Raw genomic sequence first — 5927 nt, 5'->3', positions numbered from 1 at the left:
CATAAACTGGCAACAGCTGGGTGGAACGAACCATTTTTTGGCTCGGGTAAATTGTGAGGCGCAGGATTGGGACGAACCATGTTGTAGCGAATCAGAGCTACTTGTAGTTTGAGAGCCCAATGAGGTTAGCTGCACTGACGGGCTTGTCATCATCGAAAGGTACCTACTAAAACGGATTAAGCATCTCCACTTTAGTACTCCCACTGGTGACACAGTCCTAGTGTTTTTACTATAGCTTTTTATGAAAATTTTGTTAAGCTCCAGGAGTCATAGAATGGTGCAAGTCTTTAATATATATATTTAATTGCACACATTGGTAAACGTTCAGCTGCATTGCTGTAATGCACTGGTATGTAGGGTTGCTTGTGAAGGTAATTTGGAAACTTCAGTTGATTCAAAATGCAAGACCACATATAGGGAAAATATTGAACCAATTCTGCAAGAGCTCCAGTGGATTCCAGTTAGTTTCCAAGCTAAATTCAAAGTGTTGATTTTCATAGAATCATAGAATAGTCCAACCCCCTGCTAAGTGCAGGAATCCACCCTACAGCATACTTGACAGATGATTGTCCAGCTGCCTCTTAAATGCCTCTAGTGTGGGAGAGCCCACAACCTCCCTAGATAACTGGTTCCATTGTCGTACTGCTCTAACAGTCAGGAAGTTTTTCCTGATGTCCAGCCGGAATCTGACTTCCTGTACTTGAGCCCGTTATTCTGTGTCCTGCACTCTGGGAGGATCGAGAAGAGATCCTGGCCCTCATCTGTGTGACAACCTTTTAAGTATTTGAAGAGTGCGATCTCCCCTCAATCTTCTCTTCTCCAGGCTAAACATGCCCAGTTCTTTCAGTCTCTCTTCATAGGGCTTTGTTTCCAGACCCCTGATCATCCTGGTTGCCCTCCTCTGAACACGCTCCAGCTTGTCTGCGTCCTTCTTGAAGTGTGGTGCCCAGAACTGGACGCAATACTCTAAATGAGGCCTAACCAGGGCCGAATAGAGAGGAACCAGTACCTCACACGATTTGGAAGCTATACTTCTATTAATGCAGCCCAAAATAGCATTTGCTTTTCTTGCAGCCATATCACACTGTTGGCTCATATTCAGCTTGTGATCTACAACAATTCCAAGATCCTTCTCATTTGTAGTATTGCTGAGCCAAGTGTCCCCCATCTTGTAACTGTGCATTTGGTTTCTATTTCCTAGATGTAGAACTTTGCATTTATCCCTATTAAATTCCATTCTTTTCTTTTCAGCCCAGCACTCCAGCAAATCAAGATCACTTTGAAGTTTGTTTCTGTCTTCCAGGGTATTAGCTATCCCACCCAATTTTGTGTCATCTGCAAATTTGATAAGCGTTCCCTGCACCTCTTCGTCCAAATCATTAATAAAAATGTTGAAGAGCGCTGGGCACAGGACTGAGCCCTGCGGTGCCCCACTCATTACCTCCCCCCAGTTTGAGAAGATACCATTGATAAGCACTCTTTGAGTCCGATTCTGTAGCCAACTGTGAATCCACCTAATAGTTGTTCCATCTGTAAAGCCCTAAAAGAGCCTTTGCTAGAATATGTCAGGGAATTCTTTCCGAGAACAGAGATCTAACAATGAAGCCCTATTGTGGGCTCCACCACTGACAGGAAACAGAGTTGCCATCTACTAATAGTAAATGTTTCTTTCAGTGATGTTTCCACCTTGTAAAACTTCCTTCCGAGGCCCTCCAGATCTACATTAGTCACCCTTTTAGAAGGGTAATAAAATACATTATATATATATAATTCTGCTAGGTCTTTTAAATATCTCCTGCTGACATATGTATTTGATTGTTGCATTTTTCTTTATTCATAATATTGTTATTTGTATTGCTTTTATTTGTTGCATCCACTTTGGGGAAAATACGACTGAAATGTAGCACATATATAGAAATAATAAATAAAACGAGAACCTGGCTTTCTTCTCAGACTGTAAGCCTAGAATCATAATTCAGCGTGATGTATGAGTTTAGAATATATTGAATATATTTATATATTGGACTGTTGGTCAGAGATGTTTGATGCTGTTCTTTTAGTTTTACTATTTTAGATATAGGTGTTATTTTAAAAATGTTTTTATAGTCACTTTGGGAAAACTTTGCTTTAGATTTTTTTAAAAATGGAGTTATCAACCAGCCCTAATCTGAATGTTTGAAGGGTGTGCTACTCATATAGGAGACAGTGTAGTAATTCATTGTGTTCAGTAAAAGCATTAGCCTTAGCCATGGCTATCTCCCATGTGGTTGCCCATGTTCAGGATAAAGAGGCAGCCAGTTTCTCCCTCCTCCCCATCGGCTAAATTAAGATTGTAAGCTCCTTGGAGCGTGGACCTGTTTTGCGCTTACACTATTCTGTACTCCATGTACACTAATGGTACTACAGTTGCCTCAGGGGTCTACTCTGTTCTCCAAATAGAATTCCAGGAGGTCTAGAAGTGTATTTTTCTCCCCAACCTGATCTCATGAGTACCCAATTTCCAATTTAAAAAAATTGGAATACCTAATGTATTCACAAATCTGGGGTCTTGGCAGCAGGTCATTATGTAGAGAACAAAGAGTGAGATGTACCATTAAAATTCAGATGATGGGTCATATGCAATACTGGCTGGGGTTGAGGGGCACATGGAGGCCTGCTGGGAGGAGGAGCACAAGGCGAAGCCCTGATGCATGAGCAGAAGTCCACCCATGTGATGTTGGATGTAACTCCTTGACTTTTCTTGCAAATTTTAAGACAATTTTCTTTTCCTTACCAATACATGTGTAGGAAAGTTTTACCTGGATTAAAACCTGGTAAACTGCCATGTAAAATTATTTTGCCCCATGCTTAAAATTTAGCCATGCCATATAGGGGAAGATGCTAGGGGATGATGCCAGTGACCTACACTGGCACATAAGTACCTGTTGAGGTCCCTCAGTCCTATAGAAATTGATACAAACCAGTGGCAAGCCTCTAACCTTGGCTTGTGACAAACATGCAGCATCCAAATTTTTGATGGATATAAATCCCAAAGATGAGAGAGGGGGCTGTGAAGGTATGTTCACTAGAGAACTTGGAAATAAAGACAGTCAGGAAGTATCCTACGAGTGAAATACACCAGAGTGGAGAGTACATGCACAAGGCAGGTGCATCAGACTATGCTTGTGCCTTGCTCCAGCTGGGAGCAAGGCTTGAAGGCTTGTGCCTTCAAGCCTTGCCTGAAGGAAATGACTCGGAAGTTGTGTGAGGCCTCTAGAGGGAAGACATTTAAAGTGGGAGCTGGAGTGACATGCTATGGTAGGAAGGGCTGTAGAGACCGGATTTCTGGGCTGGAGGCCAAGAAGGAAAAGCTGCTGTCATAGGCCTTTGGAGGAAACACATGCCAAATCCAGGATGGCTGGAGGGGCAAGGACATCTGAGCTCTCCAAGTGCTTTTGGATCGGAGCTGCAGCATTGCAGCCGTCTTCCTCTCAGTGGCACCTGCCTGGGCCCCAGCCTCTTGGAGGGAATGAATCAGTTCTGTGGAATTCAGGAAACTGGTTTGTCCAGCGGCTCTAGCAGGCAAACACTCCTGCTTCGGCCTGTGACGCCTCGACTCTTCCCTGTGGCATCGGAGCCAGTAGCTTGGTTTCTGGCTTAGCTGCCAAGTTTTGGTGCCGCCCTCTCCTAGGCTGCTTCTCAACTCCCCACAGCTGTAATTGATGGGTGGAAACCTGCTCTGGGGATTTGGGAGTGAGGCGCCAACAGAGCCCTGGACTGGCGTGGGCACAGTGAAACAAACAAGGTATTTCAACAGACAGTTGTCCCACAAGAAAAACAAGCCTTTGCAGTTTCCTGGGACCAGGGAAGTCAATTCCAACAGGGTTAGTAGGAAGCACATTCTCCAGGCCTAGTGTTCTTATGCCGTCTACTATGAAGTTTCTTTATATAGTTCTTTTCCATCATTCTCTAAGCCGGGGCTGTGGCTTGGCTAGGGGCCAAGTACACAGCATAGGTATTCAATAACAGCATTACGTTTCCAGAGGTGGCACGGCTGCAATTATACGCAGCCATTTTATGAGACGAATAAATCTATTATTTGCTTAGATGCTTCAAATCCAGTATAATCTTGAAAAGATATTGCAGGGAAGGACTCTTTGTTACATAAGACTGGAATATTTCACACCCAGCATGGCACATGCTCCTATGGGATACATCAAATCAGCTACCAGACAGCATATAATCTAATTTGTTTTCTGTTCTAGAAAGTAAATTGATGCAGACAGTATGTGCCCCAGAGCTACAGAATTAACCTCTGAACAGCATATTGATGGCAACAAACAAACTACGTCAACTCCATCAAGGACCATGGAGTAAAACACGCAATGCAAGCTGAGACCTATGGGTGTCTGCTTCTTTCATCCAGAGCCCTAGCACATACCTGAAAAATTGTTGAAGATCTGTGGCCTGATTCAGATGTAGTGACAACCCATCTGTTAAACAACCCATGGGTTGCCGTACATGAGTGGGATGGAGTGGGCATGTTACCTGCAGCATACCCATCATTTCCACTATTACTTAGTAACCCATGATCAGCACCTTTGTAGATTGTGCAATGTGATATATGAACCTGGACTATGATGTTGTTTAAAGACTAAACAACCCAGCGGTTAACCCATGGTTTGTTTGTTGGGTTAACTGCTGGGGCTGGATTTGGAGGTCACACTCAGCAACCCATGATCAACTCTCTGGGTTGTTGAGTAAAGGCAGAAGAGGCAGTTGCACTGCAGTTAGCCTGCCTGCCCACTCTCTCCTGCTCATCACTGACAGCCCATGGATTGTTTAACCCGTGGGTTGTTATTATGTGCAAACAAACCCTGTCACTGCAGTGTTACCCAAAGTATTTTTAATATTGCCATTCAGGATAAATGCAATATGGTCTAAGGATGTTGACAGTATGTTTGCACTGGGAACATAGCAAGACACTCAATTACTGGAGCTACACTCCTCTTAAGGGGAGAAACAGAAAATTTTAAATTTGGGCTAATGCCATTTTTTTGCAGAAGACCATACCATTTTCTTTAACTTCACTCTTTTAATTATAGTGTAAATTTCCATATCTTTATTTGTACAGCTTACAACTTGAAATCAATTGACCTGGGCATGCCCAACTTTACATGGGATTGAGCTGAAAGTCCTACCTCACACTCTCCTTAACCTGTTCAAATGCAGAAAGAGAAGCCATCTCAGAGGGCATTCCCAGTGTAGGATTATACTCTCTTTCCATTGCTGGACTCAGAAAACAGCCTCAACAAGATTTTCTCTTATCACCACCTCCAATCTCCCACACACACAAAAAGAGAAGAGAGTGTTCCTAGTACTGGGAGATGTATGGCTCCATTCCTTGCTGCACTGGCTTAGCCAGTCAAAATCAGCTTCTGAGGGCTGATTGCAGCAACTGCAGCTTGCAAGTTACCTGTTGGAAACATCCGTTACAGTATGAATGCTATGGACAGCAATACCAGGAAATGTTAGAAACAATGCTACAGTGGAAAGAGAAAGCAACAGCCATGGAGCCAGAAATGTCAGACAGAGTTTTATTCCAGGAGTTGCCAGGCAGACCCTCCATTTCAGGGCTCATCACTGGCCAGAACCTTCAAATCCACAACTGGGGAACCAAGCAGCAACGGAACAGCGGGATTAAAGGTACCCCCGGCCCCACTCATGGAGAAACTGGCCAAAGCCCAGTGACACTGCCCCGTGGCCTTTTGGGTGGCTGAGCCCAACTGGCTTGGCCTTCACTGAGCTTTTGCCTCATCAGTCAACAGAGCTGATGCTTGTGCTTCAGTTTCTTACCCATTCTGGAGCAAAACGTGAGAAGATATCTCTCAGTCATTTATAATACAAGGCACACACAACCATGTTACAACTGGAGCCTCAAAACCAGG

Source organism: Elgaria multicarinata, chromosome 3, assembly GCF_023053635.1.
Source record: "Elgaria multicarinata webbii isolate HBS135686 ecotype San Diego chromosome 3, rElgMul1.1.pri, whole genome shotgun sequence".
In the NCBI taxonomy this organism is placed as follows: domain Eukaryota; kingdom Metazoa; phylum Chordata; class Lepidosauria; order Squamata; family Anguidae; genus Elgaria; species Elgaria multicarinata.
Note: the sequence above shows the minus strand (reverse complement) of the source record.